Below are 17,500 nucleotides of genomic sequence, written 5' to 3'. Positions count from 1 at the left end.
CGTGTTCAGGTTGGTATGGCCGTAAGCAATGTCAAATGTCACTAAAGAAGTATATATAAGTGGTCAAAATGATCATTGCATGTATTTTGATGATGTAAATGTTACCATGTCTCCTGATGAAAATGAAAAGCTTACAGCACCTGGTATTCCCAGGCGGTCTCCCATCCAAGTACCAACCAGGCCCGACCGTGCTTAGCTTCCGAGATCAGACGAGATCGGGCGTGTTCAGGTTGGTATGGCCGTAAGCAATGTCAAACATCACGAAAGCAGCATATATAAGTGGTCAAAATGATCATTTCATGTATTTTGATGATGTAAATGTTACCATGTCTCCTGATGAAAATGGTAACAAATTCAAAGCCGCCCTCTCTGAGGAAAGATTGCACTTTCAGGCAATTTCCCAGAGTGCTCCCTACTGAGATATTTAGCTCTTTTGCTGTTTTGTTGGTTGCCATTGATGCTTGTTATTCGGGAAATGTTTTGTAAAACTTTGGACGAAAATCAATGAACCATGCTCTATTCAAGTGTGTTCCTTGTCTTGCTTGCAGTCAATTTGTAACTGTGAGAAGCACTAAAGAATGTACAGATCCACAGAGGCTTGTATAAAACAAACTTTCAGTAAGATCAAAGGCAAAGATTCTATGCCATCATGGCCAAAGGAAAAGATTTGATGAAAGGACAGAATTCTATGACATCATGAAGGAAAACATTCTATGGCACATTCTATGTAAATTTTGTGAGGAGTGCGCTAGGAAGAGAGAGTGTGGGAAAGATTTTCCAAATTTCTTCTGTTTTCTGTGATCATTTTCTTTTCTCTTACTCTGGTTGTGTTTTCATTTAGGTTCCTCGATCAAAGTTTTCATTAACACCTTTCAATCTTGAGTGTCACATAGTGAGATCTATAACACTGCCGTCCGATGGTACTATTGATATGATAATATATGTCGTCAGATTTTGGCATGAGCAACCAAATCACCACTACCACTCTTCTACCAACTGTATCAGTATTAGTAATAAATAGTAGTAGATGTAATTATTTTTGTACCTTTAACATATTTACTTTTATATAGTTTCTCTCCTTTGGTTTTGGTTTGTTTTATCATTTTGCATTGTCTGTAAAACCTTCATTTCTCCACGGGAATAACGTAAAATAGTCCTGCCTTATCTCTAATTCAAGATTCAAGTGATTCAGTACATCTAATGACAACTAACTGGGGTCTTTTTTATTTTCATAGATCACTCTTTTATACATGTCTCATAAAAAGTCCAGCATTTGAGCATAAAAACTCAAATATGTTAAGGTTGACTCTTCGGCTATAGTTGTAGTTGTACAACTATTTAACGCTGTACCAGTTGGCAGCATCACAACGTGCTAAACCGGTTAGCCTGTTCCAAGACAAACAGAAAACTTACAGCAATAAAAATGACAACACAACTACAGCCGGTAAAACTGTTCTTAATTGCTTGCCTAGGTAAACAAAGGTTAAATAAAAATAAAATACTAACATACATACAGACACATTCTGACACATTGAAATTGGCCGTTAGCACGTTAACTTAGCCCCGTAGTTAGCTCCCCACTCCACCGTATGCTAACGACCACGTTATCTCCACTGGCCTCGTTTTATTTCGGCGTCAGTTCAAATTGTGGACAACAGCAAATTGATGCAAAATACAAGCAATGTTAGGAAACCACTTGTCAATATTTCTAATGACAAATCTCGACAGCACACGTCGGCTACCACCTCAGACGTTGGGGTTTGCTGTATTGCCCGAAAGAAAAGCAAAAAAGAAATGATTTACATAATACTTACATCATTGTGTAGTAAATCCACAAGTAGCGCTGTTAATAGGTTCCAGCTAGACCATTATGTACCTCAGAAGGAAATACGATAAAGAATCAGCCGCACATGATTAAACTACACGTGACACAAACATATTGATTATACAATGTGGATGAGGCTTAAACAAACCTTTACACACAGTTATGGGAGCATGTTGGTCTAATTCTTGTGTGTTGTTTTCGCGCACGTACAGACGCACGTGCGACTACATGCGCGCACATGGAGTAACGTTACATCCATACGTAGTTCCGTGCATGCTCACGCACATACAAAAGAAACGATGGATGAAACAGGGCGATGACGTCATGGGATGTCTTCCTTTGATGATGTCCTCAATTGTTTTCCTTTGATGATGATGTCATGAAATGTTTTCCTTTGATCATGATGGCATAGAATCTTTGCCTTTGATCTTATTGAAAGTTTGTTTTATACAAACCTAGGTGGGTCCGTAGATTCTGTTAGACTTTCAAACTGAAACTCAGGCGTGTTCAGGATGGTATGGCCGTAAGCAACGTTAACTGTCACAAACGCAGTATATATAAGTCGTCAAAATCATCATTGCATGTATTTTGATGATGTAAATGTTACCATGTCTCCTGATGAAAATGAAAGGCTTACAGCACCTAGTATTCCCAGGCGGTCTCCGATCCAAGTACTAACCAGGCCCGACCGTGCTTAGCTTCCGAGATCAGACGAGATCGGGCGTGTTCATGTTGGTATGGCCGTAAGCAATGTCAAATGTCACTAAAGCAGTATATATAAGTGGTCAAAAATGTTCATTGCATGTATTTTGATGATGTAAATGTTACCATGTCTCCTGATGAGAATGAAAAGCTTACAGCACTTGGTATTCCCAGGCGGTCTCCCATCGAAGTACTAGCCAGGCCCTACACTGCTTCGCTTCCGAGATCAGACGAGATCAGGCGTGTTCTGGGTGGTATGGCCATAAGCAATGGTGACTGTCACAAACGCAGTATATATAAGTGCTCAAAATCATCATTGCATGTATTTTGATGATGTAAATGTTACCATGTCTCCTGATGAAAATGAAAAGCTTACAGCACCTGGTATTCCCAGGCGGTCTCCCATCCAAGTACTAACCAGGCCCTTAGCTTCCTAGATCAGATGAGATCAGGCGTGTTCAGGCTGGTATGGCCGTAAGCGGTGGTTAGTGTCACTAAAGCAATATATATAAGTGGTCAAAATGATCATTGCATGTATTTTGATGATGTAAGTGTTACCATGTCTCCTGATGAAAATTAAAGGCTTACAGCACCTGGTATTCCCAGGCGGTCTCCCATCCAAGTACCAACCAGGCCCGACACTGCTTAGCTTCCGAGATCAGACGAGATCAGGCGTGTTCAGGGTGGTATGGTCGTAAGCAATGGTACCTGTCACAAACGCAGTATATATAAGTGGTCAAAATCATCATTGCATGTATTTAGATGATTTAAATATTACCATGTCATGCCAATCATCATCACCTATGCGGACGTCGCAGCTGTTTCAGCATGTCAATTTCAGCATATCAATTTCAACTTTTGCCTGTCTGAAAATTGCCGGACGGCTCTTGTTGACTTTGACGCCGACTTTTTCGTTGGTTTTTGCAGCATTTGGTAACAAATTCAATGCCGCCCTCTCTGAGGAAAGATTGCACTTTCAGGCATTTTCCAGAGTGCTCCCTACTGAGATATTCAGCTCTTTTGCTGTTTTGTTGGTTGCCATTGATGCTTGTTATTCGGGAAATGTATTTGTAAAAACTATTTGGACGAAATCAATGAAACCATGCTCTATTCAAGTGTGTTTCGTTGCTTGCTTGCAGTCAATTTGTAACTCTGAAACACTAAAGAAGTACAGATCCACAGAGCTTTGTATAAAACAAACTTATCAGTAAGATCACAGGCAAAGATTCTATGCCAAATTCCCCCCCCATGGCCAAAGGAAAAGACTTGAAGAAATCAATCAAAGGACAGAATCTATGACATCATGAAGAAAACCTTCTATGGCACATCTATGTAAATTTGTGAGGAGTGCGATAGGAAGGAGAGAGTGTGGGGAAAGATTTTCCAATTTCTTTCTGTTTTCTGTGATCATTTTCTTTCTCTCACTCTGGTTGTGTTGTCATTGAGGTTCCTCGATCAAAAGTTTCATTAACACCTTTCAATCTTGAGTGGTCACATAGAGAGATATCTAACAACACAGCCGTCCAATAGTACCATGATATGATATACTATCAGTATCGTCATATATAAGGCATGCGGCAACCAAACTCACCACTAACCACTCTTCACCAACTGTATCATTATTATGAAAAATAGTAGTAGATGTAACCATATTTTATGTACCATTTAACACTAATACATTTAATCTAGTTTCACTCCTTATGTTTAGGATTTGATTTTACTCATATTGCAAGGGACTGTAAAACCTTCATATCTCCACGGAATAACGTAAAAAGTCCTGCCTTAATCACTACTTCAAGATTCAAGTGAAATCAGTACATCTAATGACAACTAAGTGGGGGTCTTTTTATTTTCTAGATCACTCTTATAATCCATGTCTCATAAAAAGTCCAGCATAAGAGCATAAACACTAACATAAGAAAGGGTGGCTCATCGCCTATAGTTGTAGTTGTACACCTATTAACGCTGTACCAGTTTCGCACATCACACCGGTCTACCACTTTCAGCACATTGGTAATTGCTGTAATTGCCCCGAAAGAACGGCAAAACAGAACTAAATTACATAATACTTCCATCATTGTGGTAGTAAACGCCACAAGTAGCCGCTGTAATAAGAGTTCCACTACACCATTATGTACCTCAGAGGGAAATACGAAAAAGACTCAGCCGCAACATGATTTAAACTAACACGTGACACAAACAAATTGATTTATACAATGTGGATGAGGCCTTAAACAAACCTTTACACACAGTTATGGGAGCATGGATGGTGCCAAATTCTTGTGTGTTAGTATTTCGCCACTACAGACGCACTTGCGACTACATGCGCGCACATGGAGTAACGTTACATCTCATACGTAGTTCCGTGCATGCTCACGCACGATACAAAAGAAACGATGGATGAAACACGGCGATGACGTCGATGAGGATGTCCTTTCCATGATGAATTGTCCCAATTGTTAACCTTGATGATGATGTCATGAAAATGTTTTTCCCTTGATCATGATGGCATAGAATCTTTGCGCTTAGTGATCTTATTGAAAGTTTGTTTATACAAACCTCGGTGGGTCCGTAATTCTGTTAGAACTTTGGGCGGGAGAGGGGGGGAGGGCGGGGTGAAAACAGGCGTGGTCAGGATGGTATGGCCGTAAGCAACGTCAAATGTCACTAAAGCAGTATATATAAGTGATCAAAAACAATCCTGCATGTAATTTTGATGATGTACATGTTTTACCATGTTCTCCTGATGAGAATGAAAAGACTTCCAGCACCTGGTATTCCCCCAAGGCGGTCTCCCATCCAAGTACTAACCAGGCCCGACCGGCATAGCTTCCGAGATCAGACCGAGATGGGGCCGTGTTTCAGGTTGGTATGGCCGTAACAATGTCAAATTGTCACTAAATGCAGTATATATAAGTGGTCAAAATGAATCATTGCATAGTATTTTGATTATGTAAATGTTACCATGTTCTCTTCTGATGAGCATAAAAGCTTACAGCACCAGGTATTCCCAGGCGGTCTCCCAACCAAGAACTAACCAAGCCCGACCCCAGCCTTAGCTTCCGAGATCAGACAGAACAGCCGTGTTCAGGGGTGATTTTTGGCCGTGAGCAATGGTAACGTTCACAAACGCAGGATATAGAATGTCAAAAATCATCAAATTGCATGTATTTTTGAAGATGTAAATGTTTACCATGGTCTCCTGATGAGAATGAAAAGCTTACAGCAACTGGTGTTCCCAGGTGGTTTCCCATCCAAGTACTAACCAGGCCCGACCGTGCTTAGCTTCCAAGATCGGGCGTGTTCAGGTTGGTATGGCCGTAAGCAATGTCAAACAGCACGAAAGCAGCATATATAAGTGGTCAAAATGATCATTTCATTATTTTGATGAAGTAAATGTTACCATGTCTCCTGAAGAAAAGAAAAGCTATACAGCACCTGGTATTCCCAGCGGTCTCCCATCCAAGTACTAACCAAGCCCCGACACTGCTTGGCTTCCCAGATCAAACGAGATCAGGCGTGTACAGGGTGGTAATGGCCGAAAGCAACGTTAACTTTACACAAACACAGTATATAAAAGGAGGTCAAAATCATCATTGCAGTATTTTTGATTTTGAGCTGAAGCTTCTACAATGATACAGTCCTGCCAGGAAGTAGAGTCAGATGTAACAGGTAGATATATTAATCAGAGAGAAAACAAGGCGACCCGGTCCAACAGGGTGTATGGGTGTGATTTTGTTTTCAACTGAACCACAGCCTGAAGATTGGCTTATCGTGAAAGGCCTACTGCACCTTACAATCATCATCACCTAGGCGGACGTCGCAGCTGTTTCGCATGTCAAATTCAGCATATCAATTATCAACTATTGCCTGTCTGAAAATTGCCGGACGCTCTTGTTGAACTTGACGCCGACTTTCTCGTTGGATATTGCAGCATTTATTGGTAACAACTACAAAGCCGCACTCTCTGAGGAAAGATGCACTTTCAGGCAATTTCCCAGAGAGCTCCCCTACTGAGATAAATCAGACTCTGTTGCTGTTTTGTTGGTTGATCCATTGATGCTTGTTATTCGGGAAATGTTTTGTAAAACTTTGGACGAAAACAATGAACCAGCTCTATTCAAGTGTGTTTACCTTGTCTTGCTTGCAGACAAATTGTAACTCAGACAAGCACTAAAGAATGTACAGATCCACAGAGGCTTGTATAAAAGCAAACTGTTCAGTACGATCAAGGCACAGAATCTATGCCATCATGCCCAAGGAGAAAGATTTGATGAAAGGACAGAATTCACAATGACAACAGAAGGAAAAAAACATTCTAATGCACATTCTAATATAAATTTTGTGAGGAGTGCGTGCTAGGAAGAGAGAGTGTGGGAAAGGATTTTCCAAATTTTCTTCAGTTTCTGTCTAATTTTCTTTTTCACTCACTCTTGTTGTGTTTTCATTTAGGTTCCTCGATCAAAAGTTTTCAATAACACCTTTCATCTCTGATGTCACATAGTGAGATCTATAACACTGCGACCGATGGTACAATTGATATGATAATATATGTCGTCAGATTTTGGCCATGAGCCAACCAAAATCACACACTACCACTCTTCCTACCAACTGTATCAGTATTAGAATAAATGTAGTAGATTTAATTATTTTTGTACCTTTAACATATTTACTTTTATATATTTTCTCTCCTTTGGTTTTTGGTTTTTTTTATCATTTTGCATTGTCTTGTAAAACCTTCATTTTCTCCACGGGAATAACTTAAAATAGAGTCCTGCTTATCTCTAATTCAAGATTCAAGTCATTCAGTACATCTAATACAACTAACTGGGGTCTTTTTTATTTTTCATAGATAACTCCTTTTATACATGGTCTCAAAAAAAGTCCCAGACATTAGAGCAATAAACACTCAAATATGTTAAGGTTGACTCTTCCGGCTATAGTTGTATTGTACAACTATTTTAACGCTGTACCAGTTGCAGCATCACAACGAGCTAAAACCTGTTAGGCCTGTTCCAAGACAAACAGAAAACTTACAGCAATAAAAATGACAACACAACTACAGCCGTAAAACTGTATTCTACTTGCTTGCCTAGGTAAACAAAGGTAAAAATAAAAATAAATACTAACATACATACAGACACATTCTGACACATTGACATTGGCCGTTAGCACGTTAACATAGCCCCGAAGTTAAGCTCAGCCACTCCCCGTATGCTAACGAACACGTTATCTCCACTGGCCTCGTTTTATTTCGAGGCGTCAGTTTCAAATAGTGGACAACAGCAAATTGATGCAAAATACAAAGCAATGTTAGGAAACCACTTGTCAATATTTCCAAAGACCACTCTCGACAGCACAGTCGGCTACCACCTCAGACTTGGGGTTTGCCTGTATTGCCCGAAAGAAACGCAAAAAAGGAAAATCATTTACATAATACTTACATCATTGTGATAGTAAAGCACAAGTAGCGCTGTTAATAGGGTTCCAGCTCAGACCAATATGTCCCTCAGAAGGAAATACGATAAAGAATCAGCCGCACATGATTAAACTACATCTGACACAAACATAATTGATTATACAATGTGAATGAGGCTTAAACAAACCTTAACTCACAGTTAGGGAGCATGTTAGATCTAATTCTTGTTGTGTTGTTTTCGCGCACGTACAACACGTGCGACTACATGCGCGCACATGGAGTAAACGTTACTCCATCACGTAGTTCCGTGCATGCTCACGCACATACAAAAGAAACGATGGATGAAACAGGGCGATGACGTTCCCCATGGGATGTCTTCCTTTGAAAGATTGTCCTCAAATTGATGTCCTTTGATGATGATTGTCATGGATAACATAATTTCCTTTGATCATGATGGCATAGAATCTATGCCTTTGATCTTTATTGAGACAGTTTGATTTTATACAAACCTAGTGGGACCAGATTCTGTTGAACTTTCAAACAGAAAGCAAGCGAGACAAGCAACACGGGCGTCTTACGAGGGTGGTATGGTGTCAACACAAAAGCGAACATATAAGTGGTCAAAATCAATATTGGCCTGTATTATGATGTATGGAAAATGTTCCTGTGTCCCCTGATGAAAATGAAAGGCCTCAGGACCTGGCGTGTTCAGGATGGGATGTCAGTAACCAATGCAGTCAAACTTCACTACGCAAGTATATATTAATGGTCAAAATCATGATTGCATGTATTTATGAAGGATGTAAATGTTTACCATGTCTCCTGAGGAAAATGAAGGCTACAGCATCTAGTATTTACAGGCGGTCTCCCTCCTGAACTACCCAGCCGACACTGCTTTAACTTCGGAGAATCAATGAGATCAGGCGTTTTCAGGGTGGTGTTGGTCCTAAGCAATGGTAACTGTCACAAACGCAATATCTATAAGTGGTCAAAATCATCATTGCATATATTTTGGGGGATGATGTAAAATGATACCATGTCTACCCCTGATGAAAATGAAACTGTACAGCACCTGGTTATTCCCCAGGCGGTCTCCCATCCCAAGTACTAACCAGGCCCGACCGCGCTTAGCATCCGAGATCAGACGAGATCGTGCTTTGTTGCAGGTTGGTATGGCCGAAAACCATGTCAAATGTCACTAAAGCACTATAAATAAGTGGTCAAAATTATCATTGCTGTATTTTGATGATGTACATGTTTACCAGATCCCTCTGATAGAATGAAAAGCATACAGCACCTGTATTCCAGCGGCCTCCCCATCCCAAGTACTAACCAGGAAACGACCGTACTTAGCTCCAAGATCAGACAGAACGGGCTTGTTCAGGTATGGTTATTGGCCGTAAGCATTTTCTAAAGTCACTAAAGCAGTATATATAAGTGAACAAAACATCAATGCATGTTTTTTGATGATGAAAATGTTACCAGTCTCCTGATTGAGAATGAAAAGCTTACACACCTGGTATTCCCAGGCGGTCTCTCCATCCAAGTACTAACCAGGCCCTACAATGCCATAGCTTCCCAAGATCAGATGAGATCAGGCGTGTTCAGGGTAGGTATGGCAGAATAACAATGGTAACTGTCCACAAACCAGTATAATATAAGTGGTCAAAATCGTGATTGCAATGTAATTTTATGATATGATAAATGTTACTCATGTCTCCTGATGAAAATGAAAGGCTACAGCAACTAGTATTCCCAGCGGTCTCCCATCCAAGTACTAACCAGGCCCGACCGTGCATAGCTCGGAGGATCAGACGATATTGGCTCGTGTTCAGGTTGGTATTGCGTAAGCAATATCAAATGGCCCTAAAGCAGTATAAAACTTAAGTGCTCATAATTCAAGGATTGCATGTTATTTAGATGATGAAAATGTTACCATGTCCTCCTGATGCAACAATAGAAAAGCTTACAGCACCTGTATTCCCAGGCGTCCTTCCAATCCAAGTACTAACCAGGCCCGACCCGTGCTTAGCTCCGAAATCAACAAGATCAGGCGTGTATCCACGGTTAGTAAGGCTGTAAGCAATGACAAAAATGTAAACTAAAAAAGTATATATAAGGTGCTCAAAATGAAATTATTGCATTATTTTGCTGATTGTTAATGTTTACCATGTCACCGGATGAAAATGAAAGGCTTACAACACCTAGAATCTCAGGCGGTCTCCAAGCCAAGTACTAACCAAGGCCCGACCGTCTTAGCTTCCGAGAATCTCAGACGAGATCAGGCGTGTTCAGTGGTAATGGCCCGTAAGCAATGTCAAATGTCACTAAGAAGTATATCAAACATGGTCAAAATGAATCATTGCATGTCTATTTGAGAAGATGTAAAGTTACCATGTCTCCTGATGAGAATGAAAAGCTTACAGCACCAGAATTCCCAGCGGTCTCCCAACCAAGTCCAACCAGGCCTACACAGCTATGGGCTTCCGAGATCAGACGAGAAAACTCAGGCGTGCTCAGGGTGTATGGGTCGTAAGCAATGGTACTTGTAACAAACGCGGTATAATAATGGTCAAAAGCATCATTAGCATGTATTTAGATGATTATAAATATTACCATGTCTCCTGATGAAAATGAAAGGCTTAGAGCACCTAGTATCACCAGGGCGGTCCTCCCATCCAAGTATACTAACCAGACCCCTAACACACTTAGCTTCCCGAGAATCAGACAGAGAACAGGCAATGTTCAGGTGGTAAGGCCGTAAGCCAATGTAACTGTCACAAACGCAGTTAATAAGTGGTCAAAAATCATCATTGCATGTAATTCTTGATGATGTAAATGTTACCAGACTCCTGTTGAAAATGAAAGGCAAACGCACCTAGTATTCCCCGGCGGGTCTCCCCATCCAAGTACAAACCAGGCCCGACCGTCGCTAGCTTCCAATCAGACGAGATCCGGCGAGTTCCGGTAGGATGGCCGTAAGCTTCGTCCATGTCACTAAATGCAGTATATATAAGTGGTCAAAAAGATCATAGCATGTATTTTGATTGACGTAACTGTTACCATTTCTCCTGATGATAATGAAAAAGCTTACTGCCCCTGGTTTTCCCAGGCGGTCTCCATCCAAGTACTAACCAGCCCGACGCTGCATAGCTTCCGAGATCAGACGAGATCAGCGTGTCAGGAGGTATGGCCGTAAGCAACGTCTCAATGTCACTAAATCAGTATATATAGGTCAAAATGAACATTGCCTGTATTTTGATGATGTAAATGTTCCCATGTCCTCCTGATGAAAATGAAAGTGCTTACAGGCACCTAGTATCCCAGGCGGTCGCCCCTCCAAGTACTAACCAAGGCCCGACCGTGCTTAGCTTCCGAGACAAGACGAGATCTGGTCCCATGTTACAGGTTGGTAAGGCCTTAAGCTACTCCAATGTCACTAAAGCAGTATTATAAGTGGATCAAAATCATCCTTGGCATGTTTTTGATGATGTAAATGTTACCATGTCTCCTGATTAGAATGAAAAGCTTACAGCACCTGGTATTCCCAGGCGGTCTCCCATCCAAGTACTAACCAGGGCCGACCGTGCCTAGTCTTCCGAGATCAGACTATATCAGGCTGTTCAGGTTGTTAATGTGCCGTAAGCAATGTCAAATGTCACTAAAGCAGTAAATAAAGTGTCAAAATGGGGATCATTGCCCCATGTATTTTGATATGTAAATGTTAACCATGTCTCCTGATGAGAATGAAAAGCTTACAGCACCTGGAATTCCAGGCGTTCTCCCATCCAAGTACTAACCAGCCCTACAACTGCTTAGCTTCCGAGAATCAGACGAGATCAGGCTGTGTTTCAGGATGTAATGCGAAAGCAATGGTGACTGTCCCAAACGCAGTATAATATAAGTGGTCAAAATGATCATTGCATGTATATTGATGATGTAAATGATACCATGTCTACATGATGACAATGAAAGGCTGTACAGCATCTAGTATATCCCAGGCGGTCCTGCCATCCAAGTACTAACCAGAGCCCGACCGAGAGTTTAGCTTCCGAGAGAGACGAGATCGGCATGTTCAGGGTGGTATGGCCGGAAAGCAATGTCCAATGTCACTAAAGCAGTATATATACGTGCTCAAATCGTCATTGCATGTATTTGATGAGTAAATGATTACCATGGTCTCCTGATGTCAATGAAAAGCTATACAGCACCTGGATTTCCAGCGGCCTCCATCCAAGTACTACCAAGGAAACGACCATTATTTAGCACCAAGGATCAGACGAGATCGGGCTGTTCAGTGATGTATGGCCGTAAGCAATTTCTACTGCACTAAAGTAGTCTTATAAGTGATCAACATTCATCATTGCATGATATTTTTGAATGATTGAAAATGTTACCAGGGTCCTCCTGATGAGAATGAAAAGCTTACAACACCTGGTATTCCCTGACGGTCCTCTCACCATCCAAGTACTAAACCATGCCCTACAATGCCTTAGCTTCCAAGATCAGAATGAGAATGTCAGGCGTGTTTCAGGGTGGTATGGCAGTAAGCAATGTAACTGCACAAACGCAGTCTATATAAGTGGTCAAAATAGTGATTGAGCATTTATGTATTGATGATGTAAATGTTACCAATGTGCATCCTGATGAAACTGAAAGGCTTACAGCAAATAAGTATTCCCAGGCGGTCCTCCCATCCAAGTACTAACCAAGGCCCCGACCGTCTAAACTTCGGATATCAGACGATTAAGACTCGTGATCACGTTGGTATTGCCGTAAGCAATATCAAATGTCACTAACGCAGAAAAAATAAGTGCTCATAATCATGATTGCATAGTATTTTGATGATGTAAAATGTTACCATGTTCCTGATAGAAAATGAAAGCTTCCAGCACCTGTATTCCCCAGGCTGTCTCCCATCCAAGTACCAACCAGGCCCGACCGAGCATAGCTTCCGAAATCAGACAAGAATCGGGAGTGTTCAGGTAAGTATGTCCGTAAGCAATGTCAAATGTCACTAAAAAAGTATATATCAGTTGGGGCTCAAAATGATCATGCATGTATTTTGATGATGTACAATGTTTACCATGTCCACCCTGATCAAAATGAAATGGCTTAACAACACCTAGTAATTCCCAGGCGTCACCAAGCCAAGTACTCAACAGCCCGACCGTTGCTCTACTTCCGAGATCAGTCGACATCAGGCGTGTTTCTGGTAGGTATGGCCGTAACAATGTCAAATGTCACTAAAGAAGTATATAATAAGTGGTATCAAATGATTCATAGCATGTATTTTGATGATGTAAATGTTACCAATCAGACTCCTGATGAGAATGAAAAGCTTACAGCACTGGTATTTCCAGGCGGTCTCCCATCCAAGTACCAACCAGGCCCTACACTGCTTAGCTCCCGAGATCAGACGAGAATCAGGCGTGGTTCAGGTGGTATGGTCGACTCCCGCAATGGTAACCTGTACCAAACGCGGTCTAAAAAAAAAAAAAAAAAAACAAAATAAGTGGGCAAAATCAACATTGAATGTATTTAGATGATTTTTAATATTACCATGTCTCCTGATGAAAATCACAGGCTTAGAGCACCTAGTAACTCAGGCGGACTCCCATCCAAGAACTAACTCAGGCCCTACACTACTTAGCTTCCGAGATCAACGAGATCAGGCATGTTCATGTGGTAGGCCGTAAGCCATGGTAACTGTCACAAACGCAGTAAATATAAGTGGTCAAATCATCATTGCATGTATTTTGATGATTCACTGTTACATGTCTCCTGTTGGAAAATGAAGGCTAACAGCACCTAGTATTCCCAGGCGGTCCCTCCCATCCAAGTACTAACCAGGCCGGACCAGTCAGAGCTTCCGAGCTACAGACGAGATAGGGCTAATTCAGGTTGGGGGGTCTATTGATAGGCCGTAAGCAATGTCAAATGTCACTAAAGCAAGTATATAATAACGTGATCAAAATCATCATTGCATGTACTTGATGATGATAAATGTTACCATGGTCTCCTGATGAGAATGAAAAGCTTACAGCACCTGATAATTCCCAGGCAGTTTCCCATCCAATACAACCAGGCCCTTTACTTCCGAGAGCAGATGAGATCAGAGTTGTTCAGGGTGTGTATGACCGTAAGCAAAGGTAATTGTCACAAACGCATATATATAAGTGGTCAAAATGATCATTGCAATGTATTTTGAAGAGTAATTGTTTAGCATTTCTCCTGAGAAATGAAAAGCTTACAGGCACCTGTATTCCCCGGCGGTCTCCCATCAAGTACTAACGAGGGCCGCCACTAGCATTAGCTTTCCGAGATCACTCATGTTCAGGTGGGTATGGCCTCAAGGACTTTAACTGTCACAACACGCAGTATAAAAAGAGTGGTCAAAATCATCATTGCATGTATTTTGATGATGAAATGTTACCATGCCTCTCCAGATGAAAATTGAAAAGCTTACAGCAACTGGCATTCCCATGTAGGTTTCCCATCCTAGTACTAACCAGGCCCGACCGTGCTTACGCTTACGAGATCGGCGTGTTCCGGATGGAAGGCCGTAAGCAATGTCAAACATCACGAAAGCAGCATATATAAGGTGGTCAAAATGATCATTTCATGTATTTATTGATGATATAACTCGTTACCATGTCTCCAGATGAAAATGAAAGCTACAGCACCTAGGTATTCCAGGCGGTCTCCCATCCAAGTACTACCAGCCTACACTGTCTTGGCTTCCGCGATCAAACGAGATCAGGCGTTGTTCCATGTGTGGTATGGCCGAAGCAACTTTAGCTTTCACAAACGCAGTAGATATAAGTGGTCAAAATCATCATTGCATGTATTTTTGTTTTAGGCTGAACTTCTACAATGATACAGTCTGCCAGGAAGATATAAAAAAAAAGGAGTCAGAATGAAACAGGTAGATATGAATCAAGAGAAAAACAAGGTGACCCGGTACCAACCAGGTTTGGGGGGGGGGGGGGGGGGGGGGGGGGGGGGGGGGGGGGGGGGGGGGGGGTGGGGGGGGGGGGGGGGGGGGGGGGGGGGGGGGGGGGGGGGGGGGGGGGGGGGTGATTTGTGTTTTAAACTGAACACTGCCTGATATGGCATAATCGTGAAAGGTCTACTGCACCTTAGCCAATCATCATCACCTATGCGGACGTCGCAGCTGTCTCAGCATGTCAATTTCAGCATATCATATTCATCTTTTTGCCCTCTGAAAATTGCCAGACGGCTCTTGTTGACTTTCGACGCAACTTTCTAAATGTTTTTTACAGCATTTGGTAACAAATTCAAGTAAGCCCTCTCTGAGAAAATTGGCACTTCAGGGCAAATTTCCAGGGGGGGGGGTGGGGGGGGGGGGGGGGGGGGGGGGGGGGGGGGGGGGGGGGTCCCAGACTGCTCCCCATTGAGATATTCAGCTCTTTGGCTGTTTTGTTGGTTCCAGTGGATTGCTTGTTAATCGGGAAATGTTTTGTAAAACTGGACGAAAAATCAATGACATGCTCTATTCAAGTGATGTTCCTTGTCCTTGCTTGGCAGCAATTTGTAACACTGAGAACCACTAAAGGAAATGTACAGATCCACAGAGTGCTTGTAATAAAACTAACTTTCAGTAAGAACAAAGGCAAAGATTCTATGCCATCATGGCCAAAAGGAAAAATTATGATGACAGGGACAGAATTCTATGACATCATGAAGGAAAAACATTCGTATGGCACATTCTTTGTAAATTTGGTGAGAGTGCGATAGGAAGAGAGAGTGTGGGAAAGAATTTTCCAAAATTTCTTCTGTTTTTCTGTGATCAATTCTTTTCTCTCACTATAGCTGGTTGTTTTTATCATTTAGATTCCTCGAACAAAGTTTTCATTAACAACCTTTCAATCTTGAGTGTCACATATGAGATACTATAACACTGCCGTCCGATGGTACATTGGAATATGATATTATATGATCGTCAATTTGGCAATGAGCAACCAAAAACACCATAACCACTCTTCTACAAGACTGTATCATTATTATAAATAAATAGTATATAGATGTAATTATTTTTGTACCTTTAACATAATTACTTTTAAGTAGTTACTCGTCTGTTTGGTTTTGTTTTTATTTAGCATTTTGCATATGTCTGTAAAACCTTCATTTCTACCACGGGGAATAACGTACAAAGTCCTGCCGGTTAGTCTGTACAAGACAAACAGAACACTTACAGCATTAAAACTGACAACACAACTCCAGCCGGTAAATCTGTTCTTAATGCTTGCCTAGGTAGAACACAGGATAAATAAAAATAAAATACTAACATACATACAGACACATTCTGACACATTGAAATTGGCCGTAGTCACGTTATAACCTAGCCCCGGTAGTTAGCTCCCCACTCCACCTTATACTAACGACCACAGTTATCTCCACTGGCCTCCGTTTTATTTCGGCGTCAGATTCAAATTGTGACACAGCAAATTGAAGCAAAAAATACACGCCATGTTAGGAAACCACTTGTCAAAATTTCAAATGACAATCTCACAGCACACGTCGGCTACCGACCTCAACGTTTGGGGATTGCTGTATTGCCCGAAAGAAACGCAAAAACGAAATTTTACATAATACTTACATCATTGTGTAGTAAAAGCCACAAGTAGCGCTGTTTAATAGGTTCCATTAGACCATTATGTACCTCAGGAAGGAAATACAATAAAGAATTCAGCCGCACATGATTAAACTACACGTGACACAAACAATATTGATTATACAATGTGATGAGGCTTAACAAACCTTTACACACAGTTATGGGAGCATGTTGTCCAACTTTCTTGTGTGTCTGTTTTCGCCGCACGGTACAGACGCACGTGCGACTACATGCGCACACATGGAATAACGTTACATCCATATGTAGTCCGTGCATGCACACAGCACATACAAAGAAACGATGGATGAATACAGGGCGAAGACGTCATGGATGTCTTACTTAGATGATGAACTCAATTGTTTTCCTTTGATTAAGATTCATGAATTGTTTTCCCTTTGATCAGATGGCATAGAATCTTTGCCTTGATCTTAATGAAAGTTTGTTTTAATACAAACCTAGGTGGGGTCCCGTAATTCTTTAGACTTTCAAACTGAAAACTCAGGCGAGTTTCAGATGGAATGGCCGTAAGCAACGTTTAACTGTCATCAAACGCAGTATATATAAGTGGTCAAATCATCATTGCTATGTATTTATGATGATGAACAAATGTTACCATGTCCTCTGATGAGAAAGAAAAGCTTACACACCTGGAATCCCAGGCAGACTCCCATCCAAGTTACTACCCAGGTCCCGACCGAGCTTAGCTTCCGAGATCAGACGAGTATCAGGCTTGTCTCAGGTTGGGTATGGCCTTATGGAAAACGTCAAATGTCACAAAAGCAGTATATATAAGGTGATCAAAATCATCATTCATGTATTTTGAGATGATGTCAATGTTACCAGGTCCGCCTATGAGAATGAAAAGGCTACAGCGCCTGGTATTCCCCGGCGGTCTCCCCATTCAAGTACTAACCCA

General features: G+C 41.5%; 3 non-coding genes and 4 pseudogenes across 3 annotated transcripts; all 7 read right to left on the bottom strand.

The window, feature by feature from the left end:
• Positions 1 to 27, bottom strand: part of LOC125001735 — a 119-nt pseudogene extending 92 nt beyond the window's left edge.
• Positions 28 to 128: 101 nt separating this feature from the next.
• On the bottom strand, positions 129 to 247 carry LOC125002211. The gene has a single exon (XR_007111761.1). It is a non-coding gene; the product is annotated as a 5S ribosomal RNA (ribosomal RNA).
• A 2,208-nt stretch (positions 248 to 2,455) lies between these two features.
• Positions 2,456 to 2,574, bottom strand: LOC125003280. The gene has a single exon (XR_007112140.1). It is a non-coding gene; the product is annotated as a 5S ribosomal RNA (ribosomal RNA).
• A 102-nt stretch (positions 2,575 to 2,676) lies between these two features.
• LOC125001438 lies at positions 2,677 to 2,795 on the bottom strand (annotated as a pseudogene).
• Positions 2,796 to 2,896: 101 nt separating this feature from the next.
• Positions 2,897 to 3,007, bottom strand: LOC125002752 (annotated as a pseudogene).
• A 101-nt stretch (positions 3,008 to 3,108) lies between these two features.
• LOC125002995 lies at positions 3,109 to 3,227 on the bottom strand. Its single transcript, XR_007111864.1, has one exon. It is a non-coding gene; the product is annotated as a 5S ribosomal RNA (ribosomal RNA).
• A 2,517-nt stretch (positions 3,228 to 5,744) lies between these two features.
• On the bottom strand, positions 5,745 to 5,853 carry LOC125002546 (annotated as a pseudogene).
• Between the last annotated feature and the right edge of the window lie 11,647 nt (positions 5,854 to 17,500).

This window comes from Mugil cephalus, chromosome 23 (genome assembly GCF_022458985.1).
Source record: "Mugil cephalus isolate CIBA_MC_2020 chromosome 23, CIBA_Mcephalus_1.1, whole genome shotgun sequence".
NCBI lineage: Eukaryota > Metazoa > Chordata > Actinopteri > Mugiliformes > Mugilidae > Mugil > Mugil cephalus.
This window is presented reverse-complemented; position numbering and strand designations above follow the sequence as displayed.